The sequence below is a fragment of the Somniosus microcephalus genome, chromosome 4 (genome assembly GCF_052327205.1).
Source record: "Somniosus microcephalus isolate GS21.2 chromosome 4, FLI_Smic_1.0, whole genome shotgun sequence".
NCBI lineage: Eukaryota > Metazoa > Chordata > Chondrichthyes > Squaliformes > Somniosidae > Somniosus > Somniosus microcephalus.
In genome coordinates, this window is record NC_140990.1 from 237,927,011 (window position 1) to 237,952,490 (window position 25,480).

Genomic DNA, 25,480 nt, shown 5'->3' on the forward strand with positions numbered 1-25,480 from the left:
CCGTTCTGTCTGGAAAATTCCCGCCTAAAGTTCCAGTACACAAAAAAAAGGACTATGATTGGTTGCTGAATTGCTTGTTTAAACATAGCCAGCCATAATAACCTGTCTCTGCGGCCTCGGGTCAAGTGGGCAACTCCTGACCTCCCTGGTTTGATTGACAGGTCTTTCACACAGACACATTACAAGCTGCCAAGCTACTTTTGCCATGCTTTTTGCTGATGGCCATTTTAAAACCTTTGTGTTTGACTGGGCTCAAGGGCACAAATTTTAATCAAGATGTACTGTCTCAATGTGTGTGAATATTTCCACGAATTTCCTCGATTCCGTTGTAGTCCAGCTCAGCCCAGCTCAGCAGTCTTTCGTGGTTCTGAGTATGCTTTAAAACATTGATCTGACCCAGAGGCAATTCCAAACACATAAATCTTCATCCACGATGTGGACCAATGTTTCTTTTATCTTCAGGGAAATTAGGGGAATTTTGCGAAACCCCTACAGCTCTTTGAGGATGTAACGAGCAGGGTGAATACAGGGGAACCGGTGGATGTGGTGTATTTGGATTTCCAGAAGGCATTCGATAAGGTGCCACATAAAAGGTTACTGCACAAAATAAGAGCTTATGGGGTTGGGGGTAATATATTCGTATAGATAGAGGATTGGCTTACTAAGAGAAAACAGAGAGTCGGGATAAATGGGTCATTTTCCAGTGGGCAAACAGTAACTAGTGGGGTGCCACAGGGATCAGTGCTGGGGCCTCAACTATTTACAATCTATATTAATGACTTGGATGAAGGGACCAATGTAATGTAGCCAACTTTGCTGATGATACAAAGGTAGGTAGGAAAGCAAGTTGTGACGAGGACACAAAGGGCTGGATTTTGATACTGGAGGCGTGTAGGAGGCGGGACTACAACTTCTGGGGTTGTAGTCCCGCCTCCATCGAGTTGTGGCCAACCCACGCGATTTTCACTTGATTGACTTTGTTGAGCCCGCCCAGCGGGCTCAGCAGGCCAATTAAGGGCCACCCAGCAACAGGTAACGTTATAGATTGACATTTCATCGGTCAAGAGCTTTTGACAGATGAAATATCAGCATTTGACAAATCTTTGAAGCTGACAAACACTGACAATCTGTACACTAAGTTAATTCCTTCCTCTCAGGCTGATTTAGAGATCTCTCCAGAGCAGAAAGCTGAATGCTGCAACTTTTGACAGCTCACAGCCATTCTGCTTTCTGTGCCGGTAAGATGAGGGACTCCTGAGACCTGAAGGAAGGAAGGCTGTAAAGGTAAGTAAGGTAAGTAAAACTTATTTAAACACACCAAACACACTTACCTCTGAACTCATGCACCCATCACTCACCTGAACACTGACATCTCGAACCCTCCAAGCCCTTCATCCCTACAGCCTGCCTCACTAACTTGGCGTGGTTTGGTCAGGGATAAAAATAGGGGTTAGGCTAAATACTGCCTGTTAACTACCTGTTAACAGGCAGTTAATTGGCACTAATCCCCTTCCCGCCTCGGGGAGGCGGGTCCAAGCACAGGTCGGATATCCGCCTCCTTTGAAACTGGCATGGAAGCGGGTTGGGGGCGGGATAGGTTCGTGCCCCCCGATTTCGCAATTTGAACCCCCCAAACGCCTCCAAACCCGCCTCAACGACCCAATGAAAATCGAGCCCAAAGAATCTGCAAAGGGATATAGACAGACTTAATGAGTGGGCAAACATTTGGCAGATGGAGTATAATGTGGGAAAGTGTGATGTTATCCACTTTGGTAAGAAAAATAAAAAAGCAAATTATTATTTAAATGGAGAGAAATTACAAAATGTTGCAGTACAGAGGGACCTGGGGGTCCTTGTGCATGAAACACAAAAAGTTAGCCTGCAGGTACAGCAAGTAATCAGGAAGGTAAATGGAATGTTGGCCTTTTTCGCAAGGGGGCTGGAGTATAAAAGTAGGGAAGTCCTGTTACAACTGTACAGGGTATTGGTGAGACCACATCTGGAGTACTGCATACAGTTTTGGTCTCCTTATTTAAGGAGGAATATAATTGCATTGGAGGCAGTTCAGAGAAGGTTCACGAGGTTGATTCCTGAGATGAAAGGGTTGACTTATGAAGAAAGGTTGAGCAGGTTGGGCCTATACTCATTGGAGTTTAGAAGAATGAGAGGTGATCTTCTTGAAACATATAAGATACTGAGGGGGCTCAACAAGGTAGATGTAGGGAAGATGTTTCCCCTCATGGGAGAATCTAGAACTAGGGGGTATAGTTTCAGAATAAGGGGTCGCTCATTTAAAACTGAGATGAGGAGGAATTTCTTCTCTCAGAGGGTCGTAAATCTGTGGCATTCTCTGCCCCAGAGAGCTGTGGAGGCTGGGTCATTGAATATATTTAAGATGGAGATAGTCAGGTTTTTGAACAATAAGGGAGTGATGGGTTATGGGGAGCGGGCAGGGAAATGGAGCTGAGCCCAAGATCAGATCAGCCATGATCTCATTAAATGGCGGAGCAGGCTCGAGGGGCCAAATGGCCTACTCCTGCTCCTATTTCTTATGTTCTTATGTGCAGGAGGACCTCAATCTATTAAAGTACTCCATGGCAAATAGCAACCTGCCACCACAATTGCTTTTTCCATTGGAATAGTAGAAGGAAGGAAGAGCCTGCATTCATATAGCACCTATATAGCATATAGTTAAAAGTAGTTTACTTGAAGCTTTAATTGATTTCTGATATGGTTATGGGACTTTGTATATTGTTGTGTTATTCAGTGTTAAAGCCTTCAGGACATTCCAAAGTGCTTCAAAGCCAGGGATAACTTTTAAAGTGAAGTCATTGTTGTTATTAAGGCAAATGCAACATCCAATTTGCATTCAACAAGGTCCCAAGAAACAGCACACAAATAACCAGATAATGTGTTTTTGGTGGTACTGACTCAGGTCACCAGGAGAGACTTCTGATCTTCTTCAAATAGTACCATAATATCCTTTACATCCACCTGAGCAGGCAGACAGAGCCTCAGTTTAATGGTTCTGATTTTGAGTTTAGATGCACCATACCTGTTGTAACTGGCGTGAGGTCCGAGGCACTTTAAAGCCCAGGTCAGCAACGGGCCAGAATATTTTTGTGAGGCCAGGGAGAGCATTGGCTGCAGATCTTCAAGGAGATAGCATAACTAGCTTCCCTTGTAAAGTGGAGACGACCAAGCCAGTTCTCCCCTGACATGACCAGATAGAACTGTTTGGGTCTGTAAATGCAGGTCCTGTTGTAAGGACAATTGTGTAAATAAAGACCGAGGTGCAATCGCACCTGTGTTTCTTCTCCTCTTATCAATTGATCTTCCTCCGCCAAGTCTTGAAGCCCCAAAAGGAATTCCTATTCTAACCAATTTGCTTGCTGGAAGTGAAATAGCAGCTTGAAGCAAAATTATTGTGTTCAAATCACAAGAAAAACAATTCAGGGATGAACATCAGCAAGTAAATAATGCACTAATTAAAGTGCAACTGAATCTATTTAGTAGTCAAAAAAATCCCATGTTTGCAAGCAAAACTCAAAGGACATCAAAATAGTCACGTGCTCATTTCATATAAGGGCGCAACTTTAGGGAAAGAAAAACATTCCCAAAATCAAGAACAACCTGTGTGGGACAAATTGCCGTGATTACCATGGAAATTGATGAAAACGGGACTCGCACACCATGGCACTGAGGTCTCAAAAAACTTATACAAAAATGGTGTTGCAAAATTTGGCATACATTGGCCCAGAAATTCAGGTCGGGAGCTTCCCACGGGTGTAAGCCCCCGACCTGCACTTACCTAGCGCGCTGGCCATTGAGCTGTGGGCCCCCGTGGAATTCTGATCCGGGGCCTGCTCCAGCTGCCGGCGCGCAGTGCTTGCGTATCCCAGGGGCACAGTTAGTTTGATGCATCCCTTGGGCTCACGTGGGCCATGGGGAGCCAATCGGAGCAGGGAATGCTCCATTCATAACTTTGACAGGAAGAGCTGTCAAAACTTAGAAATACTACGGGCCCCAAAAATCACTAAATCTTCAAATAATTTTTTTTTTAAAACACATTTTTAAAATAAACTATAAATTACATGAAATAACTATTACTGTATAAACAATCATTTAAATTTTTGAAAAAAATAATTTTATTTTGTAACAGGGCTAAAAATAAACTTACCTTGCTTTAAAGTATTTAAAAATAATAAACCTGTGGAAAAAATGTTTTAATTTTAATTAATTCAACACTTACCTTGTAAAAAGCAGGCCTTACGCCTGCTTTTTAAATGTCTAACTTCTGGAGACATACCCTCCCGGGAAAACCTGTAAAAAAAAAACGAAGTTCGATGCGCACGCGCAGCCTCTCCCGCGCACGTGTTCGACCTCTTAAGCCTCCTTTCAGGGGAACGGAAGTGCCAGTTTCCCACGCATGCGCAGTGCATGCAGAAAACTGGCACTTCCATTGGGCCTACGGGTGAGTACCCCATGCGTACTCACCCGTGGAGACCCGAATTTCTGGGCTCATGAATTTGGTGTGCAGGGCTGATTATCAGACCAAAATAACCAATCGGTGAAGCTCCACTACAAGCCATCTACAGATGAACATTTCTCTTGCCAACCCATTACAGAAAAGCATTGGCAGCAATCGGAGGCATTAATAGCCCAGTTCTAAAATGAAAATATATTAGCTCGGCATTTGCAGTCAGTGACAAAGCAAAGGCCTCTCGATCTCTGTGGGCAGCTTTCTTCAAGGCCTTTGCAATCGCTGTGGCGAGAAGTTTGCCTTTTTCGACGTTCAAGTGACTTTAGCGCTCTGTAATGCGGAATCCTGAGTGTGATGTCGCTGTGACATCAACGAGTTGCCTAAACAGCCAATCACATTGCAGAATTCTCGCAGACAGGAAACAAGGAAATGAGAAGCTGCTTTTATCTGGACTTTTAAAAAATGTTACAGAGAGCGAAACAAAGATTGGGACTCTCACACAGGGATAAGGTAGAAACTGAAATATCATGCACAAACTTCTAAAAAGAAATTGTTTTTAATTTTTTTTAATTATAGTTTTTATCATTATAGAGAAATTTGACACTCCACAAAATTAAAATTAATTTTTCAGGGCCATAACATTTGTTTAGCAGTCAATACATTATTAAAATCCCAGTTACACCTATTCCAACAAGGCTTAACATTTAATGGGGGCCTAGAAATTCCCCGTTGTAGCATCGGACATTACGGCCGGTTTTGTTGAAAAAATGGCGGCCGCCTTGCTACCGCCCTCTTCTGGCGCAGGACACGGTGGTTGCCATTTTGGTGAAGGCCATAGTGCTGCCGTTGCCAACTCTAGCCTCTCAAATTTAAATGAGCATCTCGTGACGTCAATTGGAATGCAACGCCTGATTTGACGCCACGACTGCTATTTTGGACGTTCTCGCACATCATAATGCCCTGATCGAAATACGCACGGAATAAAATGCGTGATGCTGCCCTGCAGAGACGCTATCAGCGCTTCTTAAAGGGACACTTATCTTTCAATAAGTTTGGATTTCAGCTTTTGGACTTTAAAAAATATTTTATTGAAGTAGTGGCTTGTTGCAATATATTTAAAAATTTGTTAAAGTGTGCAGGGAGTGCTGCTGGACCCTTGCAATGCTTTGGATGGTAAAGGAAGGCCTCTGAGAAGACAGAAAATGCTGGGAATACTCGGCAGGTCAGGCAGCATTTGTGGAGAGAGAAACAGAGTTAATGCTTCAGGTCGAGATGCTGCCTGGCCTGCTGAGTCTTTCCAGCATTATCTGCTTTTCTTTCAGATTTCTAGCATTCGCAGTATTTTGCCTCTGTGAAGACCACTTGCTCACAGTCCTGGGGACACATGGAGATAAAGCAGAGGCAGCAAAGGAGACAAGCTGCTCACAGAGGGAAGAGGAAGAAGCCAAAGAGAAAGAAGCCGAAGAGGAAGAAGCAGAAGGAAGGAGGCATCCAAGACAGCCCCTTTCTGGCCGGGATATCCGGGATGGAATCATTCGCCTGCAGTAACAGTGAGCATAACCCCAATTCCCCTTTCAACATTAGTCCCACACCTTACCTTCCCTCTGTTACTGACCATTACAGCATCCTCTTGGCCACAATGCTGAAATAAAAGCCACCACAAAGCAAACTTTCCAATCCAACTTTATCCATATCTGCATCCAAAATGACACCAAGAAATCAACTCATCACCCTTGTGCATACCCTTAGTGACCATCTTGTGTGTGCCTTTGCTGATCCTACTGATGTCACGCAGTGCTACCCCAGTAGCTGCAGCATGGCTGGTGGAAGGCTGCTGACTTTCAGTGGGGGACACTGCAGATGGCCTTGCTGGTTGACCTTGAGGAGCTGGTGGCTGGAAGTGTGAAATCCAGTGACGGTGTTTCTTCTTATTCTTCACTCCCCTCTCCCTCTTCTTAGTCAACCACTGGCTGGGCAGGCTGGATTTCTTGGGTGTCTGAAATGAGGAAGGCACAAGGATAAAGGTGTGGTGAGGGGAGGGCGGGAAAGCAAGAGCTGCATGCTTACACCACGAGCAGCTTGTACATCAGAAGAGATTGTGGGATGAGGGGGAAGTGGGATGTGAGAAGGAGGATACGGTATGAGGATATCAGCATCTTGTATTCTTTCAGCTCTGTCGCTGGCCAAGGGCTCAGATATGCCCCTGCCAAGAATGGACTGCACCGTCTCCCCCAAGGGAGTGAGGTGAAGTTAGGAATGTGAGGTGTGCCTTGTGATTGATAGAGATTGTTGGCAGGTGAGTGATGGAGGTGGGGGGTGAAGGGAAGGGCGTGCATTGAGCGGTGTGTGAGGCTAGTGGTGCAGTTGGTCGGAGACAGCTTTTGAAGATGGATTCACTGACCTTGACCACTCGTCTAAGGTCATGAAACTTCTTTGGGCACTGGAGCCAGATCCTGGGGGGGCGACACTGCTGGTAGTGATGACATCAGTGATCTGGTCCCACATCCTTCTTTCTGGAGGGCCTCCTGGCCCCTGTGGGTAGAGGACCTCTCTTGCAGTGTTGACCCCCTGCACAAAGCTGGAGTGCTGCATGCGAAACCCTGGGTGCTCTTTCCCTGGCTTGTTGAGCCATTTGTGTTTGTGCTGAAGCACTTCTATCTTTTTGTTTACGTGCAGAAGGCAGTTCAGCTTTAAGAGCTGAAACCTGCCATTTTGGAATTATTTTTAATTTTTCTTCTGAAGGCAGTTGAGCTCTAAGGACTAAAGGCTGTCTATTTTTACATGATTTTTTTATTTTTTATTTTAGAAGGCAGCTTCCCTCTAAGTGCTAGACACCACTTTCTAAAATGACAGACTAGCTTTAAGACAATGCTGCCTCGCTCCAGAGACGTTATGGCCACGCCTCCTGCTGAGTGCACTGCCTGAAACAACGCGTTGCACCTTAGGTTCTGCGCTCCGATCATTTAAATCAGCAGGTAGCAGCAAAATAACGATGCTGCCTGCGCTCTTTTTACGGGCATCAGTTAACCTCGCCCTGCGGTGGCACCACCAGATTTCCCACGTTATCGGATTTAGGCCGGGGTATTTAACAGCGATATTACTGCGGAAAAGCCCAAGTTTTTAGCAGCTTCACTGATTTTACTGATTGCTGGCTATGGGGGCGGGGCGGTGGGTCCACAGCACAGCCAGTGTTGGAGCAGTGAATGACTGACCCCAACTTCAGGATTTCTGTGTTTAGATGCGCATGTGCTAAATCCTGAAGTTGCGGTCAGTTTCAGAGGGGTAATAAAGGCGAACACTGTTAGTTTGCTGTTATTACCCACCGCAAATTCTGGGCCATCATATATGGGATGTGGAAATTAAACCATAAAATTACACAGACATATAAGCCATGAGTTCTAAAGTAGCAATAGAGTTCTGTCGATCATGAGTTGAAGGCTTCTGTATGAATAGGCTGTATTATGTTTGTTCAAGCATGTCAAATTACTAAGGGATGCTGCTACTCTCTCGGTAGCTTCATATCAACAAACATCACTGGTAAGATACATTACCAGATTGCACATAGCCCTGCATCCTATACAGTTTGTAGAGACAGTTTTTCATAAATAGCATAAATATTTCTTTGAATCACAATAGAATAAAGAAAGATATAGGATTTCATACCTCAGGTGATCAGCATGATACCCATTAACTCATTGATACAAGAATCAGACTTCTTATTATAAACTGATGGGGATTGAGACAGCGTTTAATCTCATAAATAATTTATTTTATTCAATTTTGGGCTCTTCCAATGACTTTAAATAGAACTTCAGCCAGATTCTGAATAATCTTTGTTATATATTGGACTATAGTCAAGGTAAGCCAAACCTTTTCCTCCTTTTACTTCATCTCATTTCTTTTTATTTCAAAATCTGTTATTTGGTCATAAGCATATCTCCTTCAGTCTGTGAGTGAAGTTAAACATCAATTCCTATCTTCTGAAATGTAGCACACACTACCACAAGGCATACACTCAAGTAAGGCAAATTAGTTTAGCTGAAGGGAAAGTGCATGTCTAGAATACATTTTTGGCTGTAAGATACAAAATTATAAATACAAGAATACCATGCTACAACAGTTTTGTCTACTTAGCATATCAAAAATTATTGTAAACGCCAGTTTTTGACCACCCTTGTTTATATATCTTTTAAATGATCAGTCTTGATTGCTGCTGGATGGAGTTACATCAGGACAGTTGGATAAGGCCCGCAAACGGAAGTAATGTAGGCAGCACCCGAAATTTGTGCTGCCTGCTCATTAACATGATTGAAGCGTTAAGCCCAGCACTAAATGCGCTGCAAGTTGGCTCAGCGCTCAACAGGGGGCCCAATATCGTGAGAAGTCTGCTCTGTATTTAAAGGTTCCCTGCAGAGTTTGTCTGCACTTCTTAAAGGGGAGGTGCTTTGTGAGAGAAGTATCTCATTCTGACTGCAGCTAAGCACAGGGGAAGTTAGCATTGTCACAACAGGGCAGAGAAAGGGCACCTCAGTTCTCAGATGCAGCACTGGAGGCCTTGGTGCAGGGGGGTCAAGAGGAGGAGACAGGTCCTCTACCCACAGGAGGCCTTCCAGACAGTGTTCGAAGGCAGTGGGAGCAGATTGCTGAAGCAGTCAGTGCCACCAGTCTTCCCCCCCAGGACCTGAATCCAGTACCGGAAAAAGTTCAATGGCCTCACACGAGTGGTCAAGGTGAGTGAATGCATCTTCAAATGACATATCCCACCAACTGCATCATTAACCTCATACACTGCTCAATGCACCACACCCATCACTCGCCTATCAACAATTGCTAGCAATCATGACTCATACCTCACATTCATAGCTTCACCGCAACCTCACACACTTACCACTGCTGCAAACATCACACCCAAATCTCACACCTTGCACACACTGCCAGCTATTCGACTATGACAGGCACATCACCCAAACACATTAAACCACACTCACTGACACAATTCCCTTTCTCTTGCAGGACAAGGTGGCTCATAACCAGTGCCAGCAGGAGCCAACAGGCAGGGGGGGCAAGCACGGCTTCAGAACCTGAATCAGCTGTAGGAGATGGTTCTAGATATCATCAGAGGGACCATCACAGAGGCCGTGGCGATCAGCGAGGCTGAAAGCATTAATGACAGTATGCTCATACCTAATCCTTCTTCTCACGCCCCACTTACCCTTCACCCCACAATCTCTTCTCACCCACAAGCTGCTGATGGTGTAAGCATGTACATTTTGCTTCCTCCCCCCCCTTTTCTCACCACAACCTGACCCTTGTGCCTTTCTCCCAAGAAGTCCCACCAGCCCAGCCTGTGCAGCAAGAAGTAGAGGAGGAGAGTGATGGAGAAGAAGAGACACCGTCACTCGAACTGACACTCCCAGGCACCAGCTCAGAAAATGAAACTGTGCGAACTTGAGGATAATATAGAGGCGGGATCTGCACGTGGTGAGTCACCGGGCACGAGTGGGCTGCAGCCAGGCCAGTGGGGAAAGGGTAGCGCAGGTGCCAGCTCCCTGGAGGGTGAGGTCACACACGAATTCTGCTGCAGAGAACTCAGATGAGGACTTCAATGGGGGGGCCTTCAGAAGATGGGTGATGGGCATGCACACAGAGATGTTTGATGCAATGGCAGGCCTGCCAGAGAGCCTCTTATCACTGTCAAGGAGCATGGCGGAGTCCAGCTCCAACCTTGCATGGGGCTTTGCGTGGTGCTTGGAGCCCATGATTTCCAGGATGGAAGTGATGGGCAACTCCATTAGAGCACTTGTGGACCCAACCATGCTGCTGGTTGTGATGGGCAATTATACCACTTCCATTGCAGCACAAGTGGAAGCGACCCAACGTCTGAGTGCTGCAGTGGAAGCTCAGCCTTCTGTCATGCAGGATCAGCTTGCTGACATGCAAGATCAGACTGCTGCAATCGTGGCTGGGTTTGCGAGTGTGGAAAGGGGCTTGCAGGGTCTCACAGCAGTCCAGCAATTTGTCTTCCAACAGATGGCTAGGAATGCTGAGGCGCCGCCCCGGGGGAGTGGCAGTGGCCCCGTGGAACTTGAACCTGCTGTTCCCTCTCATAGAAACATAGAAGATAGGAGCAGGAGTAGGCCATTCGGCCCCTCGTGCCTGCTCCGCCATTCAATGAGATCATGGCTGATCATCCAAATTCAGTACCCTGTCCCTGCCTTCGCCCCATATCCCTTGATCCATTTAGCCTTAAGAAATATATCCAACTCCTTCTTGAATATATTTAATGAACTGGCATCCACCGCCCTCTGTGGCAGAGAATTCCACAGGTTCACCACTCTCTGGGTGAAGAAATTCCTCCTCATCTCAGTCCTAAATGGCTTACCCCTTATCCTTAGACTATGACCCCTGGTTCTGGACTCCCCAGCCATCGGAAACATCCTTCCTGCATCTAGTCTGTCCAGGCCTGACAGAATTTTATAAGTTTCAATGAGATCCCCTCTCATTCTCCTAAACTCCAGCGAGTATAAGCCCAATCGACACAATCTCTCCTCATACGTCATTCCTGCCATCCCAGGTATCAGCCTGGTGAATCTTCGCTGCACTCCTTCCATGGCAAGAACATCCTTCCTCAGATAAGGTGACCAAAACTGCACACAATACTCAAGGTGCGGTCTCACCAAGGCCCTGTACAACTGCAGCAAGACATCCTTGTTCCTGTACTCGAACCCTCTTGCTACAAAGGCCAACATACCATTTGCCTTCTTAACCGCCTGCTGCACCTACATGCTTACCTTCAGCGACTGGTGCACAAGAACACCCAGGTCTCTTTGCACTTCCCCTTCTCCCAATCTATTGCCATTCAAATAATAATCTGCCTTCCTGTTTTTGCCACCAAAGTGGATAACCTCACATTTATCCACATTATAGTGCATTTGCCATGTTTCTGCCCAATCACCCAACCTGTCCAAGTCATACTGGAGTTTCACGATATCCTCCTCACAGCATATCCTCCCACCCAGCTTTGTGTCGTCTGCAAATTTGGAGATATTACATCCAATTCCCTCATCCAGATCATTAATATATATTGTGAACAGCTGGGGTCCTAGGACCGATCCTTGCGGTACCCCACTAGTCACTGCCTGCCACTCAGAAAATGACCCATTTATTCCAACTCTTTGCTTTCTATCCACCAACCATTTCTCTATCCAAGTCAATACCTTGCTCCCAATCCCATGTGCCTTAATTTTGCACGCTAATCTCTTATGCGGGACCTTATCGAAAGCCTTCTGAAAGTCCAAATACGCCACATCCACTGGTTCTCCCTTATCTATTTTACCAGTTACATCCTCAAAAAATTCCAGTAGATTAGTCAAGCACGATTTACCTTTTGTAAATTCATGTTGACTTTGTCCGATCCTGTCACTGCTTTCCAAGTGCTCTGCTATTACATCTTTTATAATGGACTCTAGCATTTTCCCCACTACCGATGTCAGGCTTACCGGTCTATAATTCCCCGCTTTTTCTCTACCACCTTTTTTGAATAGTGGGGTAACATTAGCTACCCTCCAATCCATGGGTACCGTTCCAGAGTCTATCGAGTTCTGGAAGATGACCAGCAATGCATCTACTATTTCTAGGGCCACTTCCTTAAGTACCCTAGGATATAGATTATCAGGCCCTGGGGATTTATCGGCCTTCAGTCCCATCAATTTTCCTAACACCATTTCCCTACAAATACTGATTTCTTTCAGTTCCACCCTTTCATCAGACCCTATGTTCCCCGGCATCTCTGGGAGGTTATTTGTGTCCTCCTTTGTGAAGACAGAACCAAAATATGTATTTAGTTGGTCTACCATTTCTTTGTTCCCCATTATAAATTCCCCTGATTCTGACTGCAAGGGACCTACGCTTGACTTCACCAATCTTTTTCTCTTCACATATCTATAAAAGCTTTTACAGTCAGTTTTTATGTTCCCTGAAAGCTTACTCTCATATTCTATTTTGCCCTTCTTAATTAATCCCTTTGCCCTCCTTTGTTGAATCCTAAACTGCTCCCAATCCTCAGGATTATTGCTTTTTCTGGCCAATTTATATGTCCTCTCCTTGGATCTTATGCTATCCCTAATTTCCCTTGTTAGCCACGGTTGAGTTACAATTTTTGTTTTATTTTTATGCCAAACTGGGATGAACAAATTCTGTAGTTCATCCATTCGGTCTTTGAATGTTTGCCATTGCCTATCCACCGTCAATCCTTTGAGTGACATTCCCCAATCAATCCTACCCAACTCGCTCCTCAGACCATTGTAGTTTCCTTTATTTAAATTTAGGACCCTAGTCTCTGAGTCAACTACTTCATTCTCCATCTTAATGAAGAATTCGATCATATTATGATTGCTCCGACCCAAGGGGCCTCGTACAACAAGATTGCTAATTAATCCTTTCTCGTTACATAATACCCAGTCTAAGATGGCCTGATCTCTGGTTGGTTCCTCGACATATCGGTCCAGGAAACCATCCCGTAAACACTCCAGGAATTCCTCCTCCACAGTATTGTTACTAATTTGGTTAGCCCAATCTATATGTAGATTAAAGTCACCCATGATGACTGCTGTGCCCTTATTGCACGCTTCTTTAATTTCCCTTTTAATGCCATCCCCAACCTCCGCCTTACTGTTTGGAGGTCTATATACCATTCCCACTAACGTTTTCTGCCCCTTAGTATTTCTCAATTCTACCCATACAGATTCCACATCATCAGAGCGAATATCCTTCCTTACAATTGTGTTAATCCCTTCTTTAACCAGTAATGCTACCCAACCTCCCTTTCCTTTATGCCTATCTTTCCTGAATATCGAATACCCCTGGATGTTGAGTTCCCAGCCTTGGCCATCCTTGAGCCACGTTTCCGTAATCCCAACTGTTAGATCCGTATATCTTAATGTTGTGTACTTCAATAATCAGACAAAAGACTGCAGGGAACGATCAACAGGTGTTTACTGAATGAGGGTTACTCTAGAACTAACGATACAGATCACTACTCAGGGTTTATATACAGGTGTGGTCACTACCGGTACTACAGTATACAGGAGCTGTAAAAAGTATTTCTCCCCTTAAAGGTACATACATTACAATTCCTCCCCTTTTAGATTAACAGTACCATAACACTCATTTAACAATTAAATATCAAACTAATTACAATTAACACTTTTAACATGCAACATTAGCTGAAAATAGTCTATTTATAAATTCAGTCTTTGGGGAGGCTTCCTGATCCTTTCTGGATAGCGCCTTTCCCGAGTGTCTTTCTCTTGGTGCAGAGGCGATTCTGGCCCCCTGTCGTCGGTTGGTTCATCAGCTTCCGATGCTACTGTTTCTGAGGTAGATGCGACCTGTACGTCGGGTTCCTCACCAGGTACGTATGGCCGAGACATGGGGTTGCCTCGTTCCTGTGACTCTAGGATCTGGTCAGCATGGCGTCTCACGATGTTCTCCCCAACATCCACTGTGTACATTAGTGGCCCCTGCCGTGTGCATATCGTTCGGGGTTGCCATTTCTCTGTTCGGTAGTCGCGGGCCAAGACTGGTTGCTCTACATTGAAGCTCCTTGTCGGCTTCTCATTGATGTGCTGGAATTGCTTACTCTCAACATCTCTTCGTACATTTGGTCTGAGCAAATCCAGACGAGATCTCAACCTTCGGTTAAAGAACATCATGGCCGGGGCCTGGTTGGTGACTGCATGTGTCGCATTTCTGTAGGCTAACAGGAAATTGTCCACCTTATGCTGCAGTGGAATGTCGTCATCGCACATGGATTTACTGCTTTTTTAAAGGTTTGTACGAACCTCTCAGCCAATCCATTTGTGGCTGGATGATACGGGACGGATGTGTAATGCCTTACCCCATTCCTTTTCATAAATCTTCGAAACTCTTCGGACACAAACTGTGGTCCGTTATCAGAGCAAATCTGCTCTGGCAAGCCGTTCCTGGCAAAAATGGTCCGTAGGACTGCAATAGTTTTCTCCGTGGTGGTGGAGGACATTTTGATCACCTCAGGCCATTTCGAGTGCACATCCACGGCTATTAAAAACATTGAGTCCATGAATGGACCAGCAAAATCAATATGCACCCGTTGCCATGGAGATGAGGGCCACTCCCATGGGTGTAGAGGGGCATGTGGTGGTGCATTTTGGACCTTCTGGCATCCTGAGCAGCTCTTGGTCAGGTCCTCGATTTGCTGATCGATCCCCGGCCACCACACATAAGCCCCAGCAAGGCTTTTCATTTTCACCCCTCCCAGATGACCTTCGTGAAGCTCATTGAGCACTCTCTCCCTTAACTTGGGTGGAATTACCACTCGGGATCCACACATCAAGGTCCCCTGGCATACTGACAGCTGTTCTCTTCTGGATGAGAATGCTGGCAACAGTGAGTTGCCATGTGCTGGCCATCCCTTCACCGTCAAATCATATACCCAAGACAGCGTCGGGTCATTTCGGGTCTACTTCTCTATACCAGCGTTAGTTACTGGCAAGCATTCAATTATAGTCGAATGAAATATTTCGACAGGATCCACTGCTGGTGCTTCCTCCGCAGTAGGCAGTGGCAGGCGTGATAGCCCATCAGCGTTTCCATGCTGTTTCGTGCCCTTATACTGGATTTCATATTGGTGCGCCCCTAGAAAAAGGGACCATCTTTGTAGCCGTTGCGCAGTCATCACCGGAATGCCCTTCTTTGGATTAAAGATGGAGACAAGTGGTTGGTGGTCAGTCAGCAAGGTGAACTTCTGCCCGTGCAGATAGTGATTGAAGTTTTTCACTCCCCACACTAGGCTGAGGGCCTCCCTGTCAATCTGGGCGTAGTTACGCTCGGCTGAGGTTAGTGACCGAGACGCAAAGGCTACTGGCCTCTCCGAGCCGTCCGGGAATTTGTGCGACAGCACCGCTCCAATGACATAGGGTGATGCATCACACGCCAACCGAATTGGTAGTGCTGGGTTGAAATGAGCCAACACCTCTTTTGATGTGATCAATGCTTTGCTCTTCTGGAAAGCTCATTTACATTCGTCACTCCACTTCCATGGTACCCCCATTTGCAGTAGGGTGTTCAGTGGGTGTAGTACGGTAGACAAATTCGGCAAGAACTTATGGTAGTAGTTCACCAGCTCGAGGAACGACCTCAGTTGTGACACATTTTCCGGTGCTGGAGCCTTGACTGCTGCCTCAATCTTTTCAGGGGACTTATGTAACCCCTCTTTATCAATAACGTGGCCACAATACGAGATCTGCTTCTGGAAAAACTCGCATTTGTGGCGATTAGCTTGGAGCCCATATTCCTTCAATCTAGTGAGCACCTGCTCCAGGTTGGCAAGGTGATCACTGTCATTTTCGCCCGTGACCAGGATATCGTCCAAATAACACTGGGTCCCTGGAATCCCTTGCAGGACTTGTTCCATTGCCCTTTGCCAAATAGCCGGAGCTGATGCTACCCCGACCACCAGCCGGTTGTATTGGTAGAGACCTTTATGAGTGTTGATCGTGAGGTACTGTTTCGAGGCTTCTTCTACCTCCATTTGCAGGTACGCCTGGGCCAGATCAATCTTAGTGAAGCGTTTCCCTCCAGATAGCGAGGTGAAAATATCTTCAATCCGCAGAAGCAGATATTGTACAGTGTGAAGGACTGAGTTCACTGTCACCTTAAAGTCCCCACAGATGCAAACCTTCTTTGGCTCCCCAGGCGTATTACTCAACGACCTCTTCATTACAGGAACGATGGGTGTAGCCCACTCGTTCCAGTCCACTTTGGACAGTACTCCTGAACGTTCCAAACCTTCCAGCTCTGCTTCGACGGCTGGGCAGATCGCATAAGGTACCGGTCTGGCCTTAAAAAACTTTGGGCTTGCATTTTCCTCTATTTTGATCGTCGCTGTTATGCCTTTTAGTGTTCCGAGTCCCTGCTGGAACACTTCTTGTGCGTCAGTTAGCATTTTTGACAGTCATCCAGGTGTGACGTCGTCATCCTTTTTGGCCTCAACCTTCAGTGCCTGTATGGAATGCCAATCTAATTGTGTCTTCCGGATCCATTCACGTCCTAGTAGTGGTGGTCCTCCACCTGGCAAGACATATAGGTCCATTTTATGTATTTCCTGGCCTTTGTATATCACTTTCACCCTTATTTTTCCTTTGGGGTAGACTTTTTGCCCCGTGTACGTCTTCAAGACAATCTCTGTAGCTTTCAAGGGTATGTGTGAAAATAGCCGCTTGTAGTCCCTTTGGTTTATGACTGTTAGGGCTGATCCTGTGTCCAATTCCATTTTCACTTGGACTCCGTCTATCTTGAGTGTGACCCAGATAGTCTGGTGATCCTCCATTTTGGTTACCTTATGTAGTTTCAGACAGCCCAGCTCCTTGCTTCCGGAGTCTGTATCACTTTTCTGTTCGTCTGAACTGCTGTCCATCACCTTATGTACCTTTTTGTACTTCTCCTGTGGAGATTTCTTCTGTTGGTTTTCTTCCCTGACCCGCAGACTCTTGCTATGTGTCCTGCTTTTCCACACTGTCTGCACACTTGGTCCTTGAACCAACAATCCTTCTGGTCGTGTGTTGTTCTGCCGCAGCGATAACACTTCCCTGCTCCATATGACATTTCATTGGTGCCATATTCTTGCGGTCTCCGTTGTATCTCTGCAGTGCCCCTTGCGGCTGCTTCATGTGATACTGCCATGCTGAAAGCCTTGTCCAGCGTAAGATCCTTTTCTGATAGAAGCCGTTTCTGGATTCCTTCACTTTGAAGCCCACACACAAACTTGTCCCATAACGTATCTGCTAGTCCCACTCCAAACTGGCAGTGTTTCGATAGCTTGCGCAGTTCCGTTAAGTATTCAGCATTACTTTCGTCTTTATGCTGGTTCCGTTTGTGGAACTTAAATCTTTCTGCTATCAGCAGCGGTGTGGGGTTTAAGTGGTCCTGTAGGATTTCTACTATGCTTCCGAAATTCTTATCCACGGGCTTCTCTGGGGTTATTAGGTTTCGCAGTAAGCCATAAGTTTTTGCACCCATGGAATTTAACAAAACCAGTGCTTTCCTAGCATCTGGCACTTCATTTGCCCTGCAGTACACCTCAATGCGTTCCACATATGTCGCCCAATCTTCGACTTCATTGTCGAACGCAGAGATACTGCCACTCTTCGGCATCCCTGGGTGTGATTTAACTGTCAAAAATGGCGTCTTCCGCGCTCTCCCTTCTTCTCCGCTGGCACAAAATGGCATCTCCCGTGCTTTCCTTTCTTCCTGCGCTCGCCCTTCTTCTCCGCTGCGGCTTCTAAAAATGGCATCTCCCGCGCTCTCCCTTCTCCGCGGCTCAATGGCGTCTCCCGCGCTTTCCCTTCTTCTCCCCGTGGACGCTGTTCAGCCCTTGAGCCCTGGCTGTGCTCTGCGCCTTCTCCTGTGCGCCTTTCCCGTTTCCGCCGCTCGGTCCTGAACCCGGCTGCTGCTTTACCCTCTGTTCCGGACCAATGGACTTTTTACATGCAGTGAACATTTTATGTGTGCAGATAGCACCCTCTGGTGGTGGTTATTGTGTTAACAGTTTGTATGCCGAAAAGGTCATCTGATCTTTCTTCCTCTGTGAGGTCATTTGACCTTTGTTCCTTTCTTCCTGTGTAACACAGGAAGTAGAATTCCAGGAAGAACCTGGCAGTAATGGAGGATTCCATAAGGGTTTTACAATCCAATGTAATCTGATTTCATATGTTAGGCCAAGCACAATATCTGTGAGTATCTTTGTTCCTTATCATAATAGCAACGTTGTCAGAGTAATATTTTGATAATACTATGTTTATAAAAGGTTAATATTTGATAGTTATAGAAGTTAGTCCAAATGTTAGTTAGTTATACAATTAGTCTATTCTACTGTTGTAAATATGTTTATATCTTATGTAATATCGAATGTATAGTACTCAGTTATGTACAAAACATACTTTGTCTTTGTTTACAGTTTCACAAATTTGTTCAAGTAAAGCTTCAAAACAGCAACCGGCTTCAGAAGAATTATTTTTGAATAAGTGTTTAACTTGCTGGATAACTAGATAGGAGCACATCTAGCGCGGCCAGTACACCCTCTCTCTCTCTGTTTTTGTTTTTCCTCGACGCCGCTCGGTTTCCAACTCCCGGCTGCACCCTGTGCGCTTCACCCTCTCTCTTACCCGTCGACGCTGCTCGGCTTTTTCTCTGCCGTCGGTCGGCTCCAGCCGCCGCTGTCTGGGAAGGATCTGCACTGTACCTGTTGTCAGTCTGTTGCTGGATCGTCGTGGCTGGGGAACCAAGCCCGGCTCTCAACAGCCTCCCCTGCGATGTTCACTCTCTGCCGGACGACTGGGCGGTTGCTCGTGGTCGACGCCCATGCTTCTGGCCTCGACTTTCTTCCACCGCCCTCCCAGAGCGAATCTTTGAAGGGAAATGCAGAGTTGCAGGTAGATTTGAATCGACACTCGTCGCCACTGTTAGATCCGTGATTCTGAGAGTATGATGTTTTCAAATAACTACACGGATGCTGTAACTTAACAATCAACATGTGTTTACTAGAGTAGGGTAGTCTCAAGACTGGGGGTACAGAGGCATGCTCAAGGCTTATATACAGGTGTGGTCACTGACAGTACTACAGTATACAGGAGCTGTAAAAGTAGCTCTCTCTTAAAGGTACATACACTACAGTTCCCTGCAGTCTGTTGTCTGATTATTGAAGGACACAACATTAAGATACACGGACCTAACAAATTCCTAGGTCATATTACTAGTAGAACTGTTCTGTTATTTGGATGGATATAGATACCAGGGATACACTGGATCTATGGTTATTAGCTCATTCCAGACATACAACTAAGTGAAGCATGCATATTTATACCTGATGACCTCATTCTTATTTCCCCAGAATTATCCACAAACCTCTCATTAATATTCTTGAACCACATTCATTGCTAATATGGTATGTTTGTCTTTATTTTCAGGAATAGTTCTTGCTTCTTGCAAGATACACAATGCAAGCATGGCCCTGCTCAACAACTCCCAATTCTCCCCTCTGGTGTCTGGATGGGTGCACTACAGACTCTCTGCAGCTTTCCTCCATTTCCCAGTGCAGTGCCTCTTCTGTACTCTGCTCCTTCTGATAGTCCAGCTGATAACCAGCATGGTTCGTAAACTGTGCCTGGGGTGAATGTTATTTTCACTTGTGTGTACTGTCATTTTTATTTTCATTGGTGTAAAAACTAATCTTTGGTACTATGAAAATAAAGCTTACAGTTGCATATCAATGCATTATGTGACATACAAGTGTTAAAGCACTTCCTAGTCTGGACTACACACTGCGTTCTGTAAAGCTTTGGAACCTAGAATAGAAGATTGCACCAGGTGGCAGTATATTCCAAATGTTCTTTCACTCAGTGCATCAGCCTTCACAATTCACCCCTACGTGGCTTTGATATGGGTCGTTCACACTGTGAAAGAAGAATATACCATTACTAATCTCATAGCTTTTTACTTCAAGTGAACTTGGCTATACAATTTAAAAAGAAAGAAAATTTAAGAGGCAACTCTTTTTAATGAATTGGCATAGAGTAAGAGCGTCTGGATTCTTTATACTTAAGACTGACCCTTTCTGTGCCGAATGTTTGGAAACCAGATCGCATTTTCCTCATTTTCAGGGCTTGAAAAGTTAATATTTGCAGCACAACTTTCATGAAATAAAGTAAGGCAATAACATAATAAAAATGAACAATAGCACAAACGTAATTTTTTAATGTTTTTTCTGACAAAACAATTCTAATATAAAAGTTGATAATTGAGTTATACACATGTGACACTGCAGAGAACTAGGCCTCATACCATTCCACCTCAATCATTCTGACTCCACAGTTTAGATAAAAACAGACAAAACTATGTAAACATAGAATCACCTGCAATGGCTTCTCTTCCCGATCCCGCACCGTCACCTCTGGTGTCCCCCAAGGATCTCATCAACATGCTGCTCCTCGGTGACATCATCCGGCAACACAACGTGAGTTTTCACATGTACGCAGCTGATACCCAGCTCTACCTCTCGTCCACCTCTCTCGAACTCTCCACCTCTACTATCAGACTGCTTGTCCGACATCCAGCACTGGATGAGTAGAAATTTCCTCCAATTAAATATCGGGAAGTCCGAAGCCATTGTCTTCGGTTCAAGCCACAAACTCCGTTCCCTTTCCACTGATTCGATCCCTCTCCCCAGCAACTATCTAAGGCTGACCAAGTCTGTTCGCAATCTTGGTGTCATATTTGATCACAAATTGACCTTCCTACCTCATATCACTAAGATTGCCCATTTCCACCTTCGTAATATCGCCTGTCTCCCCCTTACCTCAACTTATCTGCTGCTGAAACCTTCATCCATGCCTTTATCACCTCTAGACTTGACTATTCCAATGCACTCCTGGCTGGCCTCCCTAGATCTACCCTCCATAAACTTGAGGTCATCCAAAACTCGCACCATATCCCGCTCACCCATCTCCCCTGTGCTTGCTGACCTACATTGGCTCCTAGTTAAGCAACGCCTTGATTTAAACATTCTCATCCTTGTTTTCAAGTCCCTCCATGGCCTCGCCCCTCCTTATCTCTGTAATCTCCTCCAGCCCTATAATCCCCCTAGACCTCTGAGCTCTGCCTATTCTGGTCTTTTGAACATCCACGATTTTAAATGCTCCACCATTGGCGGTCGTGCCTTCAGCTGCCTAGGTCCTAAGCTCTGGAATTCCCTCCCTAAATCTCTCCGTCTTGCCACTTCTCCTTCCTCCTTTAAGACGCTCCTTAAAACGTACCTCTTCAACCAAGCTTCTGGTCATCTGCCCTAATATTTTTTTAAATTAGTTTATGGGATGTGGGCGTCGCTGGCAAGGCCAGCATTTATTGAAATGCCAACATCTCCTTATATGGCTCGGTGTCAATTTTTTTTGATAACACTCCTGTGAAGCATCTTGCGGGCGTTTTATTAAATTTTTTTCTTTATTTGATGTTATATCGGTGATCTATAGGTGTCATTGGTCCCTTCACTTGTGCTTCTGCAGACGACTGTTTATTAATCCAGCAGTGCCCAACCTCCAAGAAATCAACTACAGTAAAACCAGATAGAAACAGTAAACAACTAAATCGCCATCATTTTATTATTCAATAAAAAACCTTCACAATTTCCATTTTACCTTCTAGGGATTTTTGCGGATTTTTGAATATTTTTTGACATCTGTTCTGGAGAGTTCCTGGGAAACTGTTATTGAAGAACTGATTTGCCATTCAAAGCAGGATATAGGTAAGTGATAATGTTATAAATTTGTATTTTAGAATAACATCTGAAAGGGAGTCACACAGCATGTTGAAGTTGGCTACAGATTTAGAACCATTGGTTCCCGGTAGAGCAGATCGCCCACCTGTTGTAAACCCCGCCTGATATTTTTCCCATTGAAATCAATGGGATGAAAACTGGGCAGGTTCTACAGTGGACGGGTAATCCACTCAGCCAGATCATGCCCGGGGGTGAAGGTGAAAACTACCCCATTATTCCTCACACAGTGATTCCCAATCTATACAGTGCCACACCTAGGGGCGACACATCAGAGCTGATGCATCGGCACATGAAAAGAGCAAAATAGTCAGAGTGCCAATCACACTGGAATGTCCTCATGCACCTCCTGGTGACTAGTTACAAAGTGGTATTGGCCGAGCTCTGGGGCAGGTCTTCAGGATAAGGAAGGGGAATGGCACAGAGTGATTATGGAAAAGTAAAATCCTGCATGTAGAATTATAGAATTATAGAAACTTACAGCACAGAAGGAGGCCAGCCGGCCCATCCGGCCTGTGCTGGAACTTGGTGCTTAGTCCCACATCCCCGCTTTTTGTCCGTAACCTTGTAAGTTCCTCATCCTCAAGTACCTGTCCAACTCCCTTTTTAAAAATTATTTATCACCTTCCAACACCTTTTCAGGTAGAGAGTTACAGATCCCGACAACTCTCTGATGGTTTCTCCTCATCTTCCCTCTAGATCTTTTGCAATGATTTTAAATCTATGACCGCTGGTCATTTACCCACTTGCCAGAGGGAATAGTTTTTCTCTATCTATTCTATCAAAACCTCTCAACATCTTGAAAACCTCTATTAGGTCACTTCTTAAACTTCTGTGTTCCAAGGAGAACATTCCTAACTTTTCCAACTTCTCCTCATAACTGAAGTCCTTCATCCCTTGTAACTACCTGGTAACCCTCCTCTGTACCCTTTCTAAGGCCTTTACATCTTTCCTGAACTGTGGTGCCCAGAATTGCCCACAATATTCTAGCTGAGGTCTAACCTTTGATTTATAAAGTTCTAGCATCATCTCTTTGCTTTTATATTCTGTGCATCTACAGGAAACTTTGTTATATCCGGCACCGACGGGACCGAGCTGTTGCCGATCTATCAAAACTGCCGGACATACAAAGTTAATGTTGAAGCATACGGAGGTTTTCATCTCCGTATCTGACAACAAACACTGTTGCTTAGCAACAGCTTGTAAACAGTCGGCCCGTACCTTGGAAGCATCTCTGTAGCTTAGCAACAGCTTCAGAGAGACTTTCCAGAGCCCGACTGTTGAAAACAAAGCCACGAGAAGAAAAGAAACCTAACAAAACGGCTCCTGATTTCTGCCGGTAGATCGAGGTTTCTGGACATACAACCTCTGGGTAAACAAAGTTTCCTGTATTGATAAACCGAAGTAACCCATGTGCTTTTTTAACCACCTTATTAACTTGCCCTGCACCTTTAAGGGTTTGTGTATATGGACACCAAGGTCTCTCTGCTCATCTACACTTTTCAAAATCATGCCATTTATAGTATACTGTCTTTCCATATTAGTTCTCCCAAAGTGCATCACTTCACACTTCTCCACATTGAACTCCATCTGCCATGCTTCACTATCCTTTCTATGTCATCTTGAAGTCTCCAACTATCCTCATCACTACGTTGCCAAGTTTCATATCATCTACAAACTTTAAAATGCTGCTCCCTACATCCAAGTCTAGGTCGTTTATAAAAATTGAAAAGAGTAATGGACCCAAAACTGACCCTTGGGGAACACCACTCCAAACCACCTCCCAATCTGAAAAATATCCATCCACCACTACCCTCTGCTTCCTGTCACTGAGCCAATTCTTTATCCATACTGCCACTTTCCCCTTAATTCCATGGGCTTCCATCTTCTTAATATATCTCCTGTGTGGCACTTTGTCAACTGCCTTCCAAAAGTCAAATTTTTTTGTATTCGTTCATGGGGTGTGGGCATCGCTGGCGAGGCCAGCATTTATTGCCCATCCCTAATTACCCTTGAGAAGGTGGTGGTGAGCGCCTTCTTGAACCACTGCAGCCAGTGTGGTGAAGGTACTTCCACAGTGCTGTTAGGGAGGGAGTTCCAGGATTTTGAACCAGCAACGATGAAGGAACGGCAATATATTTCCAGTCAGGATGGTTTGTGACTTGGAGGGCAACTTGGAGGTGATGATGTTCCCATGCGCCTGCTGCCCTTGTCATTCTAGGTGGTAGAGGTTGCAACATAAATACAGGAAAAGTTCTGATATCCGGCACCGACGGGACCGGTGTGATACCGATCTATCAAAAGTTCTGGCGTGGTGAGCAGATTATCTACCCAGGCTGTTTTTAACTAAGAAAAATTTAAAAATCAAGAAATGTGCAATATACAGTAATTGGGTACTCATCTACAGAATGTTGTGTTAAATGGATGGTGAAAGATGCTTGATTAAGTACAGTACTGCCAGTTGATGGTAATCCATAACTCTTTAATAACTTAAAAGTAAAACAAAACTTATAAACGACTTAACAGTACTGTAAAACAAAATTTATAAACGACTTAACAGTAAAACAAAACTTATAAACGACTGTGCAGTGCACCAAAGCTTAAACGACTGTACAGTACAGTATAAAGTACTGTACAGTGGTTGACTGTACGCTTATTCCAAGCCAACTGGTTCATCAGGATTGTAGTAACCTGGGAGGTTATGAGTAACCTGATCCACCAGGTGGTGCTGTGGCAATTGCTCTCCTGAGTTAAGTCTGATCTGTACTGTTGTACTCTTTGTTTTTGCTGCCTCATGGCAGAAGCTTTTATGTGCAAGGGTTGATTAAACCATGTTACGGAATTAACCGGTGTCCGTCTCCATCTATGGCCACCTCAAGATACCACATATGGCGACGAGAATAAAGGACGGAAAAGTTTTGGTGGATCAGTCATAGTTAGGGAGTATTCGGAAGAGGTGCTCGGGTTGGTTAGCAAACTAGTCGGAAAAGCACGAGGCTAGGCTGCGGGAGTCGAAACGGAGTTTGATTTTTTGGCTGAAGTGACCGGACTCCAAGGATGGCAGGAACGGTAGGCTCCGTGGCACCTTTTGACAGCAAGTCACAGTCTTGGGAGGAGTATATTGAAATACTGAGCCATTTCTTTATGGCAAACGAGGTGGACAGTGCTGAAAAGAAAAGGGCCATTTTACTGAGTTGTGTGGGAGCACAAACCTATACACGGATGAGGAATCTGCTGAGCCCGGAGCGGCCAGGAGAAAAATCTTTTGACGAGTTGGTGAGTCTATTAAAGAATCATTTCAATCCGAAACCTAGTGAAATAGTACAGAGATGGAAATTCAATTCGAGAATTAGGAGGCCGGAAGAAAGCGTTACCGAGTATGTGGAGGAGCTTCGGAAGCTCGCACAGGACTGTAACTTTGGAAATGCACTCACAGTCATGTTAAGGGACAGACTAGTATGCGGAGTTAACGACGACAGTATACAGCAAAGGTTGCTGTCAGAAGAAGGATTAACGTTTGAGACGGCACTTAAAAAAGCACAAGCCATGGAGACGTCTAACAAGGACATTAAGGACTTAAACAGTATGAGCAAAGAGAAATGGAGTAAACCAGGGGGAGGAGCTGTTTTCAAGAT

At 45.1% G+C, this 25,480-nt stretch overlaps 1 protein-coding gene across 1 annotated transcript in view; it reads right to left on the bottom strand.

The window, feature by feature from the left end:
- ppp1r1c (protein phosphatase 1, regulatory (inhibitor) subunit 1C) overlaps positions 1–25,480 on the bottom strand; it is a 169,053-nt gene that overhangs the window by 128,352 nt on the left and 15,221 nt on the right. The gene's annotated exons all lie outside the window — the stretch shown is intronic.